Here is a 23555-nt window from a genome sequence, read left to right on the forward strand (position 1 = left end):
TTGAACAGATTTGTGTGCACCTTTGGAAGCGGCTTAGTGAGTTTCAGTGAATGGTGACACATTACGGCAATGGTGATGAGTGTGAAAGGAATGGCTTGGGTATTGTAGGGATGCTTTACGGTGCTGGTGTGGGATGATGCCAACCTGGCGCACCATGTGGCAACCAGGGTGTACAGTGTCAAGTGAAATAAATCTGGCCATTATGAGGCCATCCCTGGCCTCCCAGGCAACAAGTGGTCAGGGGATGATACCCTCTGCCCTGTGCAGCATCAGTTGATTGTGGCAAAGATTGGTGTTGTTGCTGCTGCTGCTGGTGTGCCTGGTGCTGCTGGTGTGGGGCTGATCATGGTGGGATTCTGAGGACCAAGATGAGACAGTATAAAGGGCACCCATGCTGATGGAATAGATGGCAGTGAAGTAGAGATGACAGAAGCGATGTGTCAATGGTGAGAGAGGTAATGAGGTCAGACTGGATGGAGACTTGTGTAATGACTTGCAGCATGGTGCATCTGTTGTGGAAATGCAGCGAGGAAGAGCTTGTGACTGAGGGAAGATATTTCGAAGGTGGGAGCTTTTACTTGACATTTTGAAGCTGTCAACTCATCAGCTGATTCAATGGCCACTGACCTCCCACCTCAGCTTCACAGTCATGGGGCCCAAATTTGATGGACTTACCGTCGGCTGCTGCCAAGTTTTCTAGGCGGTCTCCCTATTTTTTGGATGCTCTCCCCTCCGAGCGAGTTTGGTAAGGCCCTCAAGGCGGCGGGGAGAGAAGACCGTTGGCGTCAGCTGGCATACGCCGGCGTGCAACACCGACAAAAGTCCTCCCGCCCGCTCCCTCCCAAGATTGGTCCTAGCGGTCCTCCGCTCCAGCAGCAGAAGAGATGGCCACGTGGAAGCAGGTCTTACCTGAGCGCTAAGTACGAAGACCTTCAAAAAAAAGCTTAGTGCACTTGTTTTCTTAATTTCTTTCGTAGCGATTTTGTTGGATAGGATCTTCTGAAGGATTTGTAATAGTTTTTTTTCATGTGTTGAAATTTTGTTTCCCCGTTCCCTCCTCCCTGGGCTTGACTCTATCCTCGGCATTACTTTGCCGCCCAGATTCCGACCTACCACCTGCTGGCCGCCCAGAATTGGCGTGTAAGGCCCATTTTTTTCCGCTGGGTGTTTTTTTTCCACCAAACTTCTGCCCAAAATACCGTCAGGATCTTAGCGATCCTTTCGATGGTACATGGGCGGAACTTAAGTTTGACCAAACTCCAGCCCCTGGTCTAGCAACAGCGTGAAATCCATGCGCAAGCTGTCAAATTCAAAATGTCAGGTTAACCCATTGTAAACTAGCCACTAATCATTTAATTTGGCTTCCCACCACTGCGTGTCAGGTCTGCTCAGCGCTCACAGACCTGTCATTTGGTAGAGGCACGTAGCGGCCTGTTCACAGCAGGGTCCCGACCCGCCATCGATCATGCCCGCTGTGACGATATTTAAAAGGATCCTCACCAATCACATGCACCTGTAAGGATTTTGAAGTTTGAGTGGAAGTGTGCTGCGTCCTGTTACTGGAAGAGTTTTCCGTAATCATTTCAAGGTTCTTTGGTATCAGGGAGCACAAAACTCGCTCATTATTTTTGAAACACCTTTATGTACAAAACTTGCTAAAAATCACTCACTTAGTGTGCAGTTGATGTGTGACCACAGACAGCAAATCCTCAATGTCAATGCCCGCTATCCTGGCAGCAGCCACGATGCCTTCATCCTGTACCAGATCAGTGTGCCTGCATTCTTCCAACCATCACATCAAGCTCAAGGGTAGCTGCTCGGAGACAAGGGCTATCCGCTCTCCACCTGGCTCATGACTCCCCTCCGCAAACCCAACACTCGTACCCAGCACTCATAGAATGAGAGACATGCTGCCACCAGGAACAATTATACAGGGTATTGGTGAGGCCACACCTGGAATACTGCGTACAGTTTTGGTTTCCATATTTACGAAAGGATATACTTGCTTTGGAGGCAATTCAGAGAAGGTTCACTCGGTTGATTCCAGAGATGAGGAGGTTGACTTATGAGGAAAGGTTGAGTAGGTTGTTGTGAATTTTGCACCCCCCTTCACCACATCCCCATCATACCATCCTTGTCTCATGCCATATCAGAGCATCCTCCTGGGCGCAAAGATGAAATGGAAGAGACCACAAACTATTCCAAATGTATCGATAAAGATATCATACATATCACACGAATTCTAATAAGTAATGACCCTTGTGCCTGCCATAGTTGAATAACTGTCATTGTGTGCAAGGTGTGAAATGTGGGTGTGAGTGTTACTAGGTAGAGATTGTTGATGGACGAGTGTTGGGGTTGTGGTATATTGATCAGTGTATGAAGCTTGTGGTACAGATGGTGGTATGTAGCATTTGTTCAAGCCTTCACTCACCTTGACCACCCGTGTGAGCTCGGTAAACTTCCTCCTGCACTGTGTATGGGTCCTGGGGAACACAGTGCTGCCCGAGATGTGGTGTGCCACCTCCCTCCACAAAGTCCGGCAGACTTGTGACGAGGACCTCCCGCCAGTTGGTACAGGACCACCCACCTATTTCCACCGCTAAAACCAATGTCTCCAAAGTTTCCTCGGAAACGCCCCGGACTCTCTCCCTGGGGCATGGCCTGCCATCAGCATTTGTAAATAAGTGCTTCTTTTCTTTGTCCCTCTTCTCATGGTTGTTGAGGCAGCTGCACACCCAGCAATGCTGAGAATGAGGTGCTGCAGCATCAATGGACCTCCCCTTTAAGTAGTGAAAAAAACCTGTGGTGGTAATCATTACTTGAGTTTAGACTAGTATAACGCCAATCAGCTTGGGGGGCCAAAATTCAGGCATGGCAACCTATGATTTCTTACCTGTTTTTACTGCCACATGGGAAGAGGTCGACTCCTAATCGATATACAGGTCTTTGTTGTTTTTTTTCGACAAGACCGGAATTCGGTCATAATCGGGGCGGAAGTGCAGCGATAAGTGCTGGTGAGGGATGGAAGTCGGAGCGGTACAAAGTCTCCGCCGCTGTCACTCAGCGACACAGCGGTGGTGACGTCAGTGCGCCTGTGCGTTACCACATCTCTCCTCTCATTTCAAGGGGAGGTTCGGTCACTGGGGCACCAGGGAGAGTTTCGGCCAGGCCAGGCCAACAGGCAGCCTGGCACCCAAGAGGGGCAGCCGCGGCAGTGCGCCCTCCCCTTCAAGGGTTGCCGCGTTGCTGTGTTGCACACACACAGAACAAGGTGCACCGACAGAAAAAGCTGTCAGGCGCACTGGGTGACGGTGGAACAAAGATTTTTGCAGGTAAATTTGGGGCGGATTGCGATGGAGGTACAGGATAGCGATGGTGCGCGCTTTGATGATGCATCTGCGGCAATCGGCAACAGTGGGGTGGAAGTGGGGACAGGCCGAAAAATCCCCAACCTGAATTTGGGTCGTGGCAGCCAATGGACTGCAACGTGGTGGCCACTCGATTCCGCCGCATGGCCACCACAAAACGGCAGCGATGTGCTTTTCAGTCCCTGGGTTTTTAGTCCAGAATCATGACTGTCATTTTTTTAATGAGGAGTGAGGATGAATTTTCCGTGCAGTTTAGACAATTTTCAACCGCTGCTACTTTACCATTTTTACTCTAAACACCGCTATTCCTTGGCTATAATGAATTTCTAGCCCAATGTCTCAGATAAAAGACACAACATAGGCAGTTCCTCGGAATCCAGGAAGATTTGCTTCCACTCCTGAAGTGAGTTCTTTGGTGGCTGAACAATCCAATACAAGAGCCACAGACTCTGTCACAGGTGGGACAGATATTTGCCAAGGGAAGGGTGTGTGGAACTGGTTTGCCGCACGCTCCTTCCACTGCCTGAGCTTGATCTCTTCACGCTCTCGGCGTTGAGATTCGAAGAGGATCCACTTTCTCCACTAGGGCGGTCTTCAGCCAAGGACTCCCAGGTGTCAGTGGGGATGTTGCACTTTATCAGGGAGGATTTGAGGGTGTCCTTGTAATGTTTCCGCTGCCAACCTTTGGCTCGTTTGCCGTGAAGGAGCTCCGCTTAGAGCATTTGTTTAGGGAGTCTCGTGTCTGGCATGCGAACTATGTGGCCTGCCCAGCGAAGCTGATCGAGTGTGGTCAGTGCTTTAATGCTGGGGATGTTAGCCTGGATGAGGACACTGATGTTGGTGCGCCTGTCCTCCCAGGGGATTTGCAGGATCTTGCGGGGTCATCGTTGGTGATGTATCTCCAGTGACTTGAGGTGTCTTCCGTACAGCGTCCATGCCTCTGATCTATACAGGAGGGCGGGTATTACTACAGCCCTGTAGACCATGAACTTGGTTGTAGATTTGACGGCCTGGCCTTCGAACACTCTTTTCCTCAGGTGGCCAAAGGCTGCACTGGCACACTGGCGATGTTGAATCTCTGCATCACTGTCTGCTCTTGTTGATAAGAGGCTCCCGAGATATGGGAAATGGTTCACATTGTCGAGGGCCATGTCATGAATCTTGATGACTGGGGGACAGTGCTGTGCGGCGAGGACAAGCTGGTGGAGGACCTTTGTCTTACGGATGTTAAGCATAAGGCCCATACTTTCGTATGCCTCGGTGAATATATCGACTATATCCTGGAGTTCAGCCTCTGAATATGCACAGATGCAGGCGTCATCCGCATACTGCAGCTCAACGGCAGAGGTTGGGGTGATCTTGGACCTGGCCTGGAGGCAGCATAGGTTAAACAGCTTCCCACTGGTTCTGTAGTTTAGTTCCACTCCAGCGGGGAGCTTGTTGACTGTAAGGTGGAGCATGGCGGTGAGGAAGATTGAAACGAGGGTTGGAGCGATGACGCAGCCCTGCTTGACCCCGGTCCGGACGTGGATTGGGTCTGTAATGGATCCGTTGGTAAGGATCATGGCCTACATGTCGTCGTGAAGCAGGCGAAGGATGTTGACAGACTTTTGGGGGTATTCGAAACAAAGGAGGAAGCTCCATAGACCCTTACAATTGACAGTGTCAAAGGCCTTTGTAAGATCGAAAAAGGCCATGTATAAGGGCTGGCGCTGCTCCCTGCATTTTTCCTGCAGCTGTCGCTCTGCAAAGATCATGTCTGTTTTGCCCCGTCGGGTACGAAATCTGCATTGTGATTCTGGGAGGAGCTCCTCTACCACAGGGAGAAATCGGTTGAGGAGAACTCTAGCGACAACTTTTCCAGTGGCTGATAGCAGGGAGATACCCCTGTAGTTGCAGCAGTCGGACTTGTCCCCTTTTTTAAAGATGGTCACAATCACTGCATCTCTGAGATCTCCCGGCATGCTCTCCTCCCTCCAGATGAGAGCGATGAGATCATGTATCCGCGCCAACAGCGCCTCTCCGCCATACTTTAGCGCCTCAGCAGGGATTCCATCCGCACCCGTAGCCTTGTTATTCTTGAGCTGTTTTATGGCTTTGCCTACCTCGTGCAACGTTGGAGTTTCAATGAAGTGGTGGCGGGTCGCATGCTGCGGGATGGAGCTGAGAACACTCGAGTCAAAGGCAGAGTCTCAATTGAGGAGATCTTCGAAGTGCTCCTTCCAGCGGGCCCCAACTGCCTTGGTGTCCTTGATGAGTGTTTCCCTGTTCTTGGCCAGGAATGGGGTGGGGCCTTGGGAGTTTGGACCAAAGGTGGCCTTGACTGCAATGAAGAATCTTGACTACAGTCGGCCAGTAATTGTAGCTCCTGTGCTTTCTCCATCACCACCTGTTCTTGAGGTCCTGGGTTTTTTGTTGAGCTGTCTGTAATGTTACTTTGCTGCTCCCGAGTTGGGTTGTTGCTTGAGGGTCAGAAATGCTCTGCGCTTGCGATCTATTAGTTCTTGGATCTCCTGATCATTTTCATCAAACCAATCCTGGTGATTTCTGATTGAGTGACCAAGTGTCTCTTCACAGGCACTGGTTATAGAAGCCTGGAGGGCAGACCAAGCACTGTGGGCATTCAGCATCTCAGGGTCATCATGGCACGCCAGATTGGCTGTGAGGCGCTGGCTGTATCGGGCTCTCTTAGCTGGGTCTTTAAGTGCCCCGGCATTGACTTTTTTACGGCACTGCTTCTGCTGTCCCCTCCGCTTTGGGGCTATGTTAATATCGATGATGGATCAGATTAGGCGGTGGTCTGTCCAGAGGTCATCAACTCCTGTCATGGCGCGGCTGATGCGCACATCCTTGCGATCCCTAGCTCGTACGATGACATAGTAGAGCAGGTGCCAGTGTTTGGAGCGAGAGTGTTGCCATGATGCCTTGTATTTGTCCTTCTGGCGGAACAGGTGATGAGGAGTTCATGGTCTAGACATTTTGTCAGGAGTAGGGTACCGCTGGAGTTGGCTTTCCCTACCCCCTCTCTGCCAGAGAGCTGTGTCTTTGCCGACCCTGGCATTAAAGTCACCTTTGTCACCTGTGGGGATGCGGGACAGGGATGTCTCAAGGTTGGAATAAAAACCCTCTTTAGGCTCATCCGTTGCATCGAGTGTAGGGGCGTATGTACTGATGACTGTGGCGCATTGATTCCGGGATAGGGTAAGACGAAGAGTCATGAAGCGTTCGTTAACCCCACAGGGAGAGTCTTCGAGGCAGTCAACCAGCTCATTTTTGACGACGAAGCTGACTCCATGAAGGTGGCATTCTTCCTCTGGTTTTCCTTTCCAGAAAAGGGTGTAACTTCCACCTTGTTCCTTGAGCTGGCCCTCCCCTGCCCGCCGGGTCTCGGTTAAGGCGGCGATGTTGATGTCAAAATGTCTGAGTTCCCACACAACTATGGCGGCGTTCTAGCCATTGCTGTTGGAATTGTTCATGAGGGTTGACGTTCCAAGTCCCGAACTTCATATTAATGAAGTGGAAGATGTCTGTACGTGAGTTCTTTTAACGTGGGGTGGCCGCTGCACACCGGCAACCACACGGGGTTAACTGAGCAAGGTCTTGGTCCAGTGGCAAGGGGGTCCAAGACAACTGGAGAGCAGGCACTGCTGTAAGAGCCTAATTGCCTATGACAAGGTGTTGGCCGCAAGCTCGGCGCCGAGTAGCGCCATTGATGGTGGATGGTCCAAGGCGTGGTTGGGGGGCAGGCATTAGGCAGGTCAGCTGTCCGCTGGGGGATGTTTTAAGAAGTTTCTTCCAGAGTTTCCAAGGTTATTTAAAAGTTTCTTAAAAGTTTAAAAGTTTAAAAATATTTCCAAATTGTTTAAAAAGTTATTCAGGATGTTTAAAAAGTTTAAAAGTTGATTAAAATTTTAAGATGTAAGTCAGCGCCAGCCCTGGAGTCCCTTCGGCCGGTTTGATGCCGGCCCTGGAGTCCCTTCGGCCGGTTTGATGCCGGCCCTGGAGTCCCTTCGGCCGGTTTGATGCCGGCCCTGGAGTCCCTTCGGCCGGTTTGATGCCGGCCCTGGAGTCCCTTCGGCCGGTTTGATGCCGGCCCTGGAGTCCCTTCGGCCGGTTTGATGCCGGCCCTGGAGTCCCTTCGGCCGGTTAGATGCCGACCCTGGAGTCCCTTCGGCCGGTTCGATGCCGGCCCTGGAGTCCCTTCGGCCGGTTTGATGCCGGCCCTGGAGTCCCTTCGGCCGGTTTGATGCCGGCCCTGGAGTCCCTTCGGCCGGTTCGATGCCGGCCCCGGAGTCCCTTCGGCCGGTTTGATGCCGGCCCTGGAGTCCCTTCGGCCAGTTCGATGCCGGCCCCGGAGTCCCTTCGGCTGGTTCGATGCCGGCCCTGGAGTCCCTTCGGCCGGTTTGATGCCGGCCCCGGAGTCCCTTCGGCCAGTTCAATGCCGGCCCTGGAGTCCCTTCGGCCGGTTTGATGCCGGCCCCGGAGTCCCTTCGGCCAGTTCGATGCTGGCCCTGGAGTCCCTTCGGCCGGTTTGATGCCGGCCCCGGAGTCCCTTCGGCCAGTTCGATGCCGGCCCTGGAGTCCCTTCGGCCGGTTTGATGCCGGCCCCGGAGTCCCTTCGGCCAATTCGATGCCGGCCCCGGAGTCCCTTCGGCCAGTTCGATGCCGGCCCTGGAGTCCCTTCGGCCAGTTTGATGCCGGCCCTGGAGTCCCTTCGGCCGGTTCGATGCCGGCCCTGGAGTCCCTTCGGCCGGTTTGATGCCGGCCCCGGAGTCCCTTCGGCCAGTTCGATGCCGGCCCTGGAGTCCCTTCGGCCGGTTTGATGCCGGCCCTGGAGTCCCTTCGGCCAGTTCGATGCCGGCCCTGGAGTCCCTTCGGCCAGTTCGATGCCGGCCCTGGAGTCCCTTCGGCCGGTTTGATGCCGGCCCCGGAGTCCCTTCGGCCAGTTCGATGCCGGCCCTGGAGTCCCTTCGGCCAGTTCGATGCCGGCCCCGGAGTCCCTTCGGCTGGTTCGATGCCGGCCCTGGAGTCCCTTCGGCCAGTTCGATGCCGGCCCTGGAGTCCCTTCGGCCGGTTCGATGCCGGCCCTGGAGTCCCTTCGGCTGGTTCGGTTTTGTTCGCCGGCTTCTCGGGTGCTAGCAGGTCTTTCATGAGTGCGTAAGTCTTAAGTCCAGAGCTGGTCAGCAGATGAGCCCTTCGCTTGTTGGCCGCTGCGTCTCCCAGCCAATCCTTCGTGACAAAACTCTGCTGGAGCCTCTCAATGAAATCGTCCCAGTCCTCACCAACACAGTACCATTCATCTGTGCTGCCGGTGGCCATTCTCGTGGGTTGTTGATTCCCGTTTCTCATCGCCAATGTAAAGTCCTTACACAATACCACAAATCCACACGAGGCACATTCTATGGACAAGGTCACTCCATGACCCGAACCTTTATTCACAGGACCCAGAAGTGATGACCCTGCGTGGGACCTCCCTTTATATACCTGGATGACCAGGTGTGGAGTGTCTCCCACAAGTTCACCCCCTGTGGTAAAGGTGTGTATTTCTTATGTATATACAGTATTACAGTGTTGTTACATAAAGGTTACATGCATGACAGGATGAAGCATTGGTGTTGATACCTTTGCTTTCTGAGAGCAGTGATGTAAGCGGTTTGTGGTCGATTTCGAGCTCGAACCGGAGACCAAATTGATATTGGTGCATTTTCTTAACCCCATATAGAAGCCAATGCTTCTTTCTCAACCACACTGTAGGCTCTTTCAGCCTTGGATAAATTTCTGGACACATATGCAACCGGTTGCAGTTTGCCCGGCACATTTGCTTGCTGTAACACACACCTGACCCCATATGACGACGCATCACATGCTAGTACTAAACGTTTACATAGATCATACAATACAAGTAATTTGTTAGAGCATAGCAGGTTTCTGGCCTTGTTAAAGGCTGTTTCTTGAGAGTTACCCCAAACCCAGTCATCACCCTTGCATAGCAACAAAGTGGTCAACCCCAGTAGAAAGTTACCAAAGTAGTTAAGGAGTCCCAGGAACGAGCGCAGCTCCATCACGTTCTGTGGTCTAGGTGCATTCTTGATGGCTTCCATTTTGGAGTCCGTGGGTCTGATGCCATCTGCCGCAATCTTTCTCCACAGAAATTCAACCTCTGGCACCAGGAAAACACACCTGGAGCGTTTCAGCCTGAGTCTCACGTTGTCCGGTCGCTTTAGAACCTCTTCCATGTTGTGCAAGTGTTCGGTGGTGTTTCAACCAGTGATCAAGATGTCGTCCTGGAACACCACTGTACATGGAACCGATTTCAGCAGACTCTACATGTTCCTCTGCAAGATAGCCGCTGCCGAGCGACTCCCAAAGGGGCATCTGTGATACACAAGCAGTCCTTTGTGCGTGTTGATGCACGTCAACTTCTTTGACGGTTCAGCCAGCTCCTGTGTCATGTACGTGGAGGTTAGGTCTAGCTTGGTGAACGACTTTCCCCCTGCTAGCGTTGCGAATAAGTCCTCCGCTTTGGGTAGTGGGTACTGGTCCTGTAACGAGACTCGTTTGATCGTCACCTTGTAGTCCCCACAGATTCTGACCGTCCCATTACTCTTTAGCACCAGCACGATGGGACTGACCCACTCGTTGAACTCGACTGGCGATATGATTCCCTCTCGTTGAAGTCTGTCCAGCTCGATTTCGACTTTCTCTCGCATCATATATGGGACTGCTCGGGCCTTGTGATGGACGGGCCGTGCCCCAGGAACAAGGCGGATCTGCAGTTTGGCGCCTGTGAAGTTGCCGATGCCTGAATCAAATAACGCCGGGAATTTGTTTAACACCTGGGCGCACGGGGTGTCATCCACCGAGGACAGGACTTTGATATCGTCCCAGTTCCACCGGATCTTGTCTAGCCAGCTCCTGCCGAACAGTGTAGGGCCATCGCCTGATACACTCCATCGTGGTAACTCATGCACCCTTCCATCATACGATACTTTCACTGCCGCACTGTCAATAACAGGTATGCATTATTTGGTGTAAGTGCGCAGTGTAGTGTGAATCGGGCTCAGTTTTGACCTCTGTGCCTTGCCCCACAGTTTCTCAAAGGCTTCTGGCTCATAATCGATTGATTTGCCCCTGTGTCCAATTCCATGGAGACTGGGATGCCGTTAAGTTTGACTTTTAACATTATCGGAGGGCTTTTGGTGGTGAAGGTGTGTACCCCATACACTTCCACCTCATCTTCCGGTTGAGTTGCCTCTCCTGCTCGTTCAGCGTGATCCACGCTGGATCAGTCGTTCTCTGCTGACTTTGCCATATGGTGAGTCCGAGGCTGCTTGCACATTCACTGGAGGTGCCCCATTGTTCCACAGCCCTTGCACACATAGTGCTTGAATTGACATTGATGGGCTCTGTGACTGCCCCCGCTGCGCCAACATGGTGTTAGTGGATTCACATTAGCACTCCCCAGCGGCCTCTGAGTCACCCTGGGCCTGGCCTCTGCGGTTGTGTGGGCCCTACCATGTACAGTCCTGCCTGCAGAAGGCATTATTTTAAACACAGTACTTACTGGTGAGCTTCGATTTTGTGAAGATATCTGTTTCGTGTTGTCGCTCGTGGATGTGAAGACTTGGGCTATCGTGATGGCCCTGCTCAGATCCAGGGATTCGGCAGACAGCAGTTACAAGCAGGAAAATGTCACACGACATTTCCCCCAAGGATCCTGCAAAGTCGCACTGCCCCGCAAGGCATCTTAGGTCGGCGACAAAACTCACCACGTCCTGGCCCTCGGAACGACGGTGCGTGTAAAAGCGGTACCTGGCCATCAGGATGCTATCCTTTGGCTTGAGATGTCCCTTAGCCAACGTGCACAGCTCTGCATAGGATTTGTCTGTTAGTTTGGCCGGTGCCAGCAAATTCTTAAGGAGACCATATACCGATGACCCACATACGGTGAGGAGAGTCGCCCTGCGCTTGATCTCTGTTTCAGCCGTGTCCAATTTGTTGGCCACAATGTACTGGTTGAAGCGCTTAACGAAGGCTTTCCAATCATCACCCTCAACAAATCTCTCAAGAATACCAAAGGCAGCCATTTCCGTGTGAAAGTTCGTGATCTGTAACTCATCGGCAGTTGTTATGTACAGAATAACTCCACGAGACTGTGTTGTAAATTCAAACCATTGTGACCTTGGTCTTGTTAATATAACTCCAAAGTGAGGCAGCAATGTGGTGACCTGCCTTTTATACCTGCTTGCACCAGGGTACACAGGTGACGCATAGGTCTCCCACAGGTGTGCCCTCTAGTGGCAAGTCTTACACACAGGTGAGGTTCACATACATAACACTCTCTTTTATACACTAATTGCTTTTCACGTTTTCCCATTGAACTGCATCTGCCAACTATTGGCACAGCTATGGAAAAGACCGAGGACTGGAAATTACCCTTCGTCCTGATTGGAGGCAGTAACCATCCAAAGCTGGGACTCCCATTGCCCGGCCAGGAAGTCCCACCCACAATGTGGAATTGGGCTGTCCGCCCCTCAAAGGAAGCAGAGTGCTGTGCGGCATTCCACTTCCTTTGAGGGGCACTCCCGGGGGTGGCAACGTGGTATTGAGTCTATTGCCAAGCGGAGCCGCTTGTGCTGATGTGCTGCAACATCCCTTCCCTTCAATTAAAGAGAAGGGCCGCTGCACACTCTGCAGGTCCTTTACTGGCTGCCACTAGGCAACAGGGACGCGATCGACCGGGCCAGCAGCCCGGAACCCAAAACGGAGTGTCAGGCTGCATGATGACGGCCCGGTTGAAGCGAGGGCCACCATTGGCAGGCTGAAGCAAGAGTCGGCGACAAATCAAAATGGCGGCCCGGGGCGCTAAAGGCCTCCTCTTTAAGGGGTGCCATGTCGGCGGATGTCCGTTGGTTTTGCAACCCTCGAAACTGCCGTGACATCTGCCCGCGCATCCCTCACGACCCGCGGGGTTTGGTGCACATGGTGATGATATCATCAGCAGTTGCGGGCCAGCCTGGGACGCTAATCGTGGGGCGCGGCACTGCCGGAACAGTGCCCCCCTCCAAACCTTGGGGCAATTTCCCCAAAGGCGATAACCGGGCTATAAATGGGGGCAATTTTGGCCCTCGAAATCCTCCTGGATCTGGACGAGTTTTTTCTCGTGATTTCTCCTTGCTTATTAAGCAGTCGTCAGGCCTCCTGGATATGTTAATTAGGTGCCTAACCCTTATAGAAGGACCCTTTGCTGAAAATAATCAGCGATAATTGGGGCAGATGTTGGACCTGCGCCGCTCAGGATTCTTTAGCGTTCATCACGGCCACCAATTAAATGTACATTTCCGAGCCTTTTTATTTAAAAAAAATTCCATCCTGAGTAGCTATAATGAGCAAGTGTATTCCACTGACTCCACGATCGTCCACACTCCATTCCCCTCCTGGGACTTACCTGAGGAACTCTGCCAGCAAGGTAGGCAGACCAACATCTGTATTTGACGGCGTGACCAGCGATGGCAGCTCATCCCGAATATATTGATGAGGCCCGAGGAACAATTTACATTGACCCTTGAGGCTGGTGGTTCGGGTGCGCGCTCTTTGCACAGTGCCGAGTCTGGGGAGATAAAACGGTCAAGATGAATCTTGGACTCCACAATTCAAGTAAAAATAGTCAGCGTTTCGAAACACGTGGGTTAATCAAGGACAGCTAGCACTGATGTGTTACTCATCATCATCATCGGCAGTCCCTCGAAGCAAGGATGACTTGCTTCCATGCCAAAAAGGGATGAGTTCACAGGTGTTTCACTGAAGGACCTAATATTCCATATCCTGAAATACATAGTGTAGGGTGGAAGATGCCTGTGCTTGGATTTTTTTAACATGTGGTGGCCGTTGCACAGCAGTCACCACACAGGCTTGACAGAGCTAGGTCTTGGTCCAGTGGCAAGGATTACCCAAGACTAACTGGAGACCAGCTCTGCTGCACAGACCGAGCGCGCACACATATCGCAGTGTGGGCTGGCCCGTGCTGCCCCGAAGCCCTCGCCTCTTCTGGGCCCCAGATTCACGCCTCTCCTGGGCTCCGATCACTTCCCTCTACGGACTCTTGCCAGTCCTTCGCCCCTCCTGCTGCGCCTGCCCGCACTGCAATCAGCGACCTGGCTTCGTAGCAGTCGCCCTCCTGCAGCAACATGCATTGCTCCCTGCAGTGGTATGCTGCCGCACACTGCTCCCTCCAATGGCCCCGGTCTGCTGATGGTCTTGCAGGCCAGGACAGCGCCGATTTCCTGACCGGGCCACCGCACGCTGCTCGCTCCAATGGCCTCAGCCTGCTGATGTGTTACACGCAAGTTGGGTATGACAAGTTTAATATTGTTTTTTTAAGTAAGTGATGGATGTGATATTCAAAGGGAATGCAGTCGACGTTGTTATTATGGATTTTCAGAAGGCAGTCGATAAGATGTTTCATAGCAGACTTTTTAGATAAATTTAGGTGCGAGGTTAAAGAAGAAATATACGGCATGAATAGAAAGTTGGTTGATGGACAAAGAACAAAAGATTCGGGTTACTGGATGTTGTCAGACGGGTGAAATGTTGGAGATAGTCAGAGACAATGTTCCCTCTAAATGTTTTTTTCATGCGCGGTCCCTTTAAATTTGTTCGGCGGCCATTGTGCATGCGCGGTATTTCTTCCAGTGGCAACAACTTATCCTACGCGGGACGTATGGATTGATGTGCTGCAACTCACAAGCATTCCACTGGAGTTGAGACAGTGAAGAAAGAGTTGGAGAAATTTCTTTATGCAGAGGGTGGTTGGAGATTGGAATGCTGTGTCATCTTTTAATTAAAAAATTACGGCGCAAAATTGCGTAACAGCCGCGAGGCGGAACTTCCTGCACCAGGGGCACAAGTCCCGCCCCCCCAAGCTAAATCAGGCTTACCACCCGCAAGAGGAAGTGAAGCACAAAATCTCGCACTCCAATTCCTCTCGAGAGCAGGTCCGGGGCGCGAACCAATGCAAATTTTCCAGCACTACGCAGAGGGGTGGGTAGCACTGGCGGGAAGACAGGACCATCCCTTCCGTTAAAGGGGAGGGCCAAGCTGCCAACTCTGCAGGAGGGAGAAGGGGCCATTGTTAGACCACCAGGGAGTGGGGTGATGTGGCAGCAGCCCAGCACACAAGTGGAGTGGCGGGCGGCAAGATCACGGCACGGACCCCGCAACCTGCACTGAAGATGGCTGCGACCAGTTAGTCGGTCAGTTTTACAATTTTCAGTGCTGCACCTCCCCTTTAATATTTGCCCCCGGAGTGGCCTATGCACCCCGCGGCAACCTCATGGGGCGCTACCGAATTTTCACTCTGGGGCAAAAACAGATCACTGCACATGCTGATGATTCCGTAATGGCGCCGGGTCCGGGCGAAAGTTACTTGTGCCCCGTTAGCGTCCCCCCCCCCGAGACATGGTGTCGGCCATGAATTCCTCCCCCTCTGTTTTCTGTCCGTTAAACAATCCTCTATCTATGCTAATATATAACCCCCAACCCCATGAACCCTTATCTTGTGTAACAACCTTTCATATGGCACCTTATCGAATGCCTTTTGAAAGACACCATCTTGGTAAAGGAGTTGGAGTCTGCGCTGAGGAAGGCCGCCTGGATCAGTCCGAGAGGCGGGAGTGCATGGTGTCGGAGCAGTCTATAAAAGGCCCAGCGGCAGCGAGAGGCGGCGGCAGTCCGAGAAGCAGGAGTGCGTGTCGGAGTGGCCTATAAAAGGCCCAGCGGCAGCGAGAGGCATACTTGTGCAGCTACAGGGAGAAGGCAAAAAAGAAGTAGAAAGAAACAAAGGTGACATCACAGCCAAGGGGGTAAGTGATTGGCTGACGATTGGTGAGTAGTTTTTCTTTTTTCTCTTCTATAACAGTGAGTAAACTTTAGCATTGTTGTTGCCTATCTAAGGGTTAAGTCATGGCAGGACAGCTTGGTCACGTGTTATGCTCCTCCTGTACCATGTGGAAACTCAGGGACAACTCCAGTGTCCCTGACGACTACGTGTGCAGGAAGTGTATCCGCCTCCAGCTCCTGACGGACCGCGTTGCAGAGTTGGAGCTGAGAGTGGATTCACTCTGGAGCATCCACGATGCTGAGAATGACGTGAGTAGCACATGCAGCGAGTTGGTCGTACTGCAGGAGAAGGGTCCACAGCCAGATAGGGAATGGAAGACCAGCAGGAAGAGCAGTGCAAGGAAGGTAGTGCAGGGGTCCCCTGTGGTCATCCCCCTGCAAAACAGATACACTGCTTTGAGTACTGTTGAGGGGGATGACTCATCAGGGGAGGGCAGCAACAGCCAAGTTCATGGCACCGTGGCTGGCTCTGTTGCACAGGAGGGCAGGAAAAAGAGTGGGAGAGCGATAGTGATAGGGGATTCAATTGTAAGGGGAATAGATAGGCGTTTCTGCGGCCGCAACCGAGACTCCAGGATGGTATGTTGCCTCCCTGGTGCAAGGGTCAAGGATGTCTCGGAGCGGGTGCAGGACATTCTAAAAAGGGAGGGAGAACAGCCAGTTGTCGTGGTGCACATTGGTACCAACGACATAGGTAAAAAAAGGGATGAGGTCCTACAAAACGAATTTAAGGAGCTAGGAGCTAAATTAAAAAGTAGGACCTCAAAAGTAGTAATCTCGGGATTGCTACCAGTGCCACGTGCTAGTCAGAGTAGGAATCGCAGGATAGCGCGGATGAATATGTGGCTTGAGCAGTGGTGCAGCAGGGAGGGATTCAAATTCCTGGGGCATTGGAACCGGTTCTGGGGGAGGTGGGACCAGTACAAACCGGACGGTCTGCACCTGGGCAGGACCGGAACCAATGTCCTAGGGGGAGTGTTTGCTAGTGCTGTTGGGGAGAAGTTAAACTATTATGGCAGGGGGATGGGAACCAATGCAGGGAGACAGAGGGAAACAAAAAGGAGACAAAAGCAAAAGACAGAAAGGAGATGAGGAAAAGTGGAGGGCAGAGAAACCCAAGGCAAAGAACAAGAAGGGCCACTGTACAGCAAAATTCTAAAAGGACAAAGGGTATTAAAAAAACAAGCCTGAAGGCTTTGTGTCTTAATGCAAGGAGTATCCGTAATAAGGTGGATGAATTAACTGTGCAAATAGATGTTAACAAATATGATGTGATTGGGATTACTGAGACGTGGCTCCAGGATGATCAGGGCTGGGGGAACTCAACATCCAGGGGTATTCAACATTCAGGAAGGATAGAATGAAAGGAAAAGGAGGTGGGGTAGCATTGCTGGTTAAAGAGCAGATTAATGCAATAGTTAGGAAGGACATTAGCTTGGATGATGTGGAATCTATATGGGTAGAGCTGCAGAACACCAAAGGGCAAAAAACGTTAGTGGGAGTTGTGTACAGACCTCCAAACAGTAGTAGTGATGTTGGGGAGGGCATCAAACAGGAAATTAGGGGTGCATGCAATAAGGGTGCAGCAGTTATAATGGGTGATTTTAATATGCACATCGATTGGGCTAACCAAACTGGAAGCAATACGGTGGAGGAGGATTTCCTGGAGTGCATAAGGGATGGTTTTCTAGACCAATATGTCGAGGAACCAACTAGGGGGGAGGCCATCTTAGACTGGGTGTTGTGTAATGAGAGAGGATTAATTAGCAATCTCATTGTGCGAGGCCCCTTGGGGAAAAGTGACCATAATATGGTGGAATTCTGCATTAGGATGGAGAATGAAACAGTTAATTCAGAGACCATGGTCCAGAACTTAAAGAAGGGTAACTTTGAAGGTATGAGGCGTGAATTGGCTAGGATTGATTGGCGAATGAAACTTAAGGGGTTGACTGTGGATGGGCAATGGCAGACATTTAGAGACCGCATGGATGAACTACAACAATTGTACATTCCTGTCTGGCGTAAAAATAAAAAAGGGAAGGTGGCTCAACCATGGCTATCAAGGGAAATCAGGGATAGTATTAAAGCCAAGGAAGTGGCATACAAATTGGCCAGAAATAGCAGCGAACCCGGAGACTGGGAGAAATTTAGAACTCAGCAGAGGAGGACAAAGGGTTTGATTAGGGCAGGGAAAATGGAGTACGAGAAGAAGCTTGCAGGGAACATTAAGGCGGATTGCAAAAGTTTCTATAGATATGTAAAGAGAAAAAGGTTAGTAAAGACAAACGTAGGTCCCCTGCAGTCAGAATCAGGGGAAGTCATTGCGGGGAACAAAGAAATGGCAGACCAATTGAACAAATACTTTGGTTTGGATTCACTAATGAGGACACCAACAACCTTCCAGATATAAAAGGGGTCAGAGGGTCTAGTAAGGAGGAGGAACTGAGGGAAATCCTTATTAGTCGGGAAATTGTGTTGGGGAAATTGATGGGATTGAAGGCCGATAAATCTCCAGGGCCTGATGGACTGCATCCCAGAGTACTTAAAGAGGTGGCCTTGGAAATAGCGGATGCATTGACAGTCATTTTCCAACATTCCATTGACTCTGGATCAGTTCCTATTGAGTGGAGGGTAGCCAATGTAACCCCACTTTTTAAAAAAGGAGTGAGAGAGAAAACAGGGAATTATAGACCGGTCAGCCTGACATCGGTAGTGGGTAAGATGGTGGAATCAATTATTAAGGATGTCATAGCAGCGCCTTTGGAAAGAGGTGACATGATAGGTCCAAGTCAGCATGGATTTGTGAAAGGGAAATCATGCTTGACAAATCTTCTGGAATTTTTTGAGGATGTTTCCAGTAGAGTGGACAAGGGAGAAGCAGTTGATGTGGTGTATTTGGACTTTCAGAAGGCTTTCGATAATGTCCCACACAAGAGATTAATGTGCAAAGTTAAAGCACATGGGATTGGGGGGAGTGTGCTGACATGGATTGAGAACTAGTTGTCAGACAGGAAGCAAAGAGTAGGAGTAAATGGGTACTTTTCAGAATGGCAGGCGGTGACTAGTGGGGTACCGCAAGGTTCTGTGCTGGGGCCCCAGCTGTTTACACTGCACATTAATAATTTAGACGAGGGGATTAAATGTAGTCTCTCCAAATTTGCGGATGACACTAAGTTAGGTGGTAGTGTGAGCTGCGAGGAGGATGCTATGAGGCTGCAGAGTGACTTGGATAGGTTAGATGAGTGGGCAAATGCATGGCAGATGAAGTATAATGTGGATAAATGTGAGCTTATCCACTTTGGTGGTAAAAACAGAGAGACAGAATATTATCTGAATGGTGACAGATTAGGAAAAGGGGAGGTGCAACGAGACCTGGGTGTCATGGTACATCAGTCATTGAAGGTTGGCATGCAGGTACAGCAGGCGGTTAAGAAAGCAAATGGCATGTTGGCCTTCATAGCGAGGGGATTTGAGTACAGGTGCAGGGAGGTGTTGCTACAGTTGTACAGGGCATTGGTGAGGCCACACCTGGAGTATTGTGTACAGTTTTGGTCTCCTAACCTTAAGAAGGACATTCTTGCTATTGAGGGAGTGCAGCGAAGGTTCACCAGACTGATTCCCGGGATGGCGGGACTGACCTATCAAGAAAGACTGGATCAATTGAGCTTGTATTAACTGGAGTTCAGAAGAATGAGAGGGGACCTCATAGAAACGTTTAAAATTCTGATGGGTTTAGACAGGTTAGATGCAGGAAGAATGCTCCCAATGTTGGGGAAGTCCAGAACCAGAGGTCACAGTCTAAGGATAAGGGGTAAGCCACTTAAGACCGAGATGAGGAGGAAGTTCTTCACCCAGAGAGTGGTGAACCTGTGGAATTTACCACAGAAAGTTGTTGAGGCCAATTCACGAAATATATTCAAAAAGGAGTTAGATGTAGTCCTTACTACTAAGGGGATCAAGGGGTATGGTGAGAAAACAGGAATGGGGTACTGAAGTTGCATGTTCAGCCATGAACTCATTGAATGGCGGTGCAGGCTAGAAGGGCCGAATGGCCTACTCCTGCACCTATTTTCTATGTTTCTATGTGAAAAAGGAACGGCAGTAATCATGGGGGATTTTAATCTACATATCGATTGGTCAAATCAAATCGCACGGGGTAGCCTTGAGGAGGAATTCATAGAATGTATACGGGATTGTTTCTTCGAACATTATGTTACAGAACCTACAAGGGAGCAAGCTATCTTAGATCTGGTCCTGTGTAATGAGACAGGAATAATAAACGATCTCCTCGTAAAAGATCCTCTCGGAATGAGTGGTCACAGTATGGTTGAATTTGTAATACAGATTGAGGGTGAGGAAGTAGTTTCTCATGCTTAAATAAAGGGGATTACAGTGGGATGAGGGCGGAGTTGGCTAAAGTAGACTGGAAACACAGACTAAACGGTGGCACAATTGAGGAACAGTGGAGGACTTTTAAGGAGCTCTTTCATCGTGCTCAACAAAAATATATTCCAGGGAAAAAGAAGGGCGGTAAGAGAAGAGATAACCAGTCGTGGATAACCAAGGAAATAAAGGAAAGTATCAAATTAAAAACCAATGCGTATAAGGTGGCCAAGGTTAGTGGGAAACTAGAAGATTGGGAAAATTTTAAACGACAGCAAAGAATGACTAAGAAAGCAATAAAGAAAGGAAAGATAGATTACGAAAGTAAACTTGTGCAAAACATAAAAATAGATAGTAAAAGCTTTTACCGATATATGAAACGGAAAAGAGTGAATAAAGTAAATGTTGGTCCCTTAGAAGATGAGAAGGGGGATTTAATAATGGGAAATGTGGAAATGGCTGAGACCTTAAACAATTATTTTGCTTCGGTCTTCACAGTGGAAGACACAAAAAACATGCCAAAAATTGCTGGTCACATGAATGTGGGAAGGGAGGACCTTGAGACAATCACGATCACTAGGGAGATAGTACTGGACAGGCTAATGGGACTCAAGGTAGACAAGTTCCCTGGTCCTAATGAAATGCATCCCAGGGTATTAAAAGAGATGGCGGAAGTTATAGCAGATGCATTCGTTATAATCTACCAAAATTCTCTGGATTCTGGGGAGGTACCAGCGGATTGGAAAGCAGCTAATGTATCGCCTCTGTTTAAAAAAGGGGGCAGACAAAAGGCAGGTAACTATAGGCCACTTAGTTTAACATCTGTAGTGGGGAAAATGCTTGAAGCTATCATTAAGGAAGAAATAGCGGGACATCTGGATAGGAATAGTGCAATCAAGCAGACGCAACACGGATTCATGAAGGGGAAATCATGTTTAACTAATTTACTGGAATTCTTTGAGGATATAATGAGCATGGTGGATAGAGGTGTACCGATGCATGTGGTGTATTTAGATTTCCAAAAGGCATTTGATAAGATGCCACACAAAGATTGCTGCAGAAGATAAAGGTACGCGGAGTCAGAGGAAATGTATTAGCATGGATCGAGAATTGGCTGGCTAACAGAAAGCAGAGAGTCGGGATAAATGGGTCCTTTTCGGGTTGGAAATTGGCAGTTAGTGGTGTGCCACAGGGATCGGTGCTGGGACCACAACTGTTTACAATATACATCAATGACCTGGAAGAGGGGACAGAGTGTAGTGTAACAAAATTTGCAGATGACACAAAGATTTGTGGGAAAGCGGGTTGTGTAGAGGACACAGAGAGGCTGTAAAGAGATTTAGATAGGTTAAGCGAATGGGCTAAGGTTTGGCAGATGGAATACAATGTCGGAAAATGTGAGGTCATCCACCTTGGGAAAGAAACAGTAAAAGGGAATATTATTTGAATGGGGAGAAATTACAACATGCTGCGGTGCAGAGGGACCTGGGGGTTCTTGTGCATGAATTCCAAAAAGTTAGTTTGCAAGTGCAGCAGGTAATCAGGAAGGCAAATGGAATGTTGGCCTTCATTGCGAGAGGGAAGGAGTACAAAAGTAGGGAGGTCCTGCTGCAACTGTACAGGGTATTGGTGAGGCCGCACCTGGAGTACTGTGTGCAGTTTTGGTCACCTTGCTTAAGGAAGGATATACTAGCTTTGGAGGGGGTACAGAGACGATTCACTAGGCTGATTCCAGAGATGAGGGGGTTACCTTATGATGATGGATTGAGTAGACTGGGTCTTTTTACTCGTTGGAGTTCAGAAGGATGAGGGGTGATCTTACAGAAACATTTAAAATAATGAAAGGGATAAACAAGATAGAGACAGAGAGGTTGTTTCCACTTATCAGGGAGACTAGAACTAGGGGGCACAGCCTCAAAATACGGGGGAGCCAATTTAAAACCGAGTTGAGAAGGAATTTCTTCTCCCAGAGGGTTGTGAATCTGTGGAATTCTCTGCCCAAGGAAGCAGTTGAGGCTAGCTCATTGAATGTATTCAAATCATAGATCGATAGATTTTTAACCAATAAGGGAATTAAGGGTTATGGGGAGCGGGCGGGTAAGTGGAGCTGAGTCCATGGCCAAATCAGCCATGATCTTTTTGAATGGCGGAGCAGGCTCGAGGGGCTAGATGGCCTACTCTTGTTCCTAATTCTTATGTTCTTATATGTCAGCCACAAGGCGATAAAGGATATGGCTTACCAGCTGGCTCATGACCCCCCCTGTGTAAGCCGAGAAGCGCTACAACGAAAGCCATATAGCCACACGCAATATCGTCGAAAAGACAATTGGAGTTCTGAAGTGCCTGGAACACTCAGGAGGCAACCTACAATACCACCCTGAGCAGGTCACTGAGTTCATTGTGGTGTGCTGCATGTTGCATAACCTAGCTATCAAGAGAGGACAACAATTGCTAGATGGGACTGCCGGTCCACCTCAGGGCAGAGGGGGGGAGGAGGAGGAGGAGGAGGAGGGGGACAATTAACCTGGCGATGAACCCATACCCCCACCCCACGCCACCCCACAACACTGGAAAAGCTCCGTGGTAGTTACGCAGCTGCAAAACTGTTGCGTTAGCAGCTCATAAATGAACGCTTTGCGTGAAGTTAAATTGGTGACAGTTACAGTTGTATTATGTTTCATCCTTGCTCGGCCTGGCCATTGTTTGCAACCCCTGTCTTGATGTTTTACCTTAGGTTATTGGAAGACACTTCACAACAATTAGAAAGTTCAATAAAAATGTTTAATAATTTAACAAGTGATGGTAAAAAATGTTTGCAACAAACTATAACAAACTGTAACACCCCACCTCCCCCCCCAACAGTCAACAACATTTTTCCAACAACAATAATGTTTAATTGATGATAACTTCCTCCCACAACCTCCAACATTCAACAGATTTTTGATAACAAAAACAGATAAGGCCCCTCCTCCTGCCTGTGGCCACACTTCCCTCCTCTACCTTTACCCCACCCTTATCTGAGCCCCCCCCCTTTCCCACTTACGCCCCAGTAATGGGGCCAAGTCATCTTGCTGTAGAGCACCTCGAGGGCTGCTGGCACGGGCGGGTGTGGGGGGTGGGGGGGGGCAGTGATGTTGGCAGATGGACTTCAGGGAGCCGAGGAGTAGATGTTTGCGAAGAAATGTCTTTCGAGTCAGAAGAAAGTTCTTCCTCCTGTCTCGCATCTGTCATGCTGGATGGTGGCACGGCACCTTGGGGTGCAGTGCCATATCCTGAAACTATCACCTGCCACATGGCATTGACAGAGTTGGCCGTTCACCGCATTGCCACAACCATCTGTCCCATGTTCTCCCACATTCGAGCAGATAGTGTGGCAATGTTGCCGGTCAACCCACCAATTGCTTGGAGGAGCTCTCGACCTATGTCGACGCTCGCCCTCGACAGTGACATCATGTCCTCGTTGACATCTGCCTGTCTCAGCACGTGCCTACCTCACCGACCCTACCTCCGCAGGGTCGACGTGGGCACTGGACAACTCGGAGCACTCTGCTGCAAGCCGCTTGGCCCCGCTACTTCATCCACTGAGGATGACGTGGCCGCAGGTACTTCCTCAACCGGTGCATCATCCTCCTCAGTAGTATCATCTTCACTGTGATGAGCACGACCTGCAGCAATTGGGGTGATGCTCCAGTGGCCTCCCTTTGCGCCTGCGGAGCCTGGGGAGCTGGAAAACATAATTGAGGTTAGTAGAAGAGAAGGGGAGGCATGAGAATGCTTGCACCGCGCTGGCATTTGTACGAGGAGCAACACTACTGCAATAAATGTGAATGAGAGACATTACATATAATTAACATGAGAGTACAGAAGAGTACAGAAGCTGCATCCATAATGTTATATCATTCG

This window comes from Pristiophorus japonicus, chromosome 1, assembly GCF_044704955.1.
Source record: "Pristiophorus japonicus isolate sPriJap1 chromosome 1, sPriJap1.hap1, whole genome shotgun sequence".
Classification (NCBI taxonomy): domain Eukaryota; kingdom Metazoa; phylum Chordata; class Chondrichthyes; family Pristiophoridae; genus Pristiophorus; species Pristiophorus japonicus.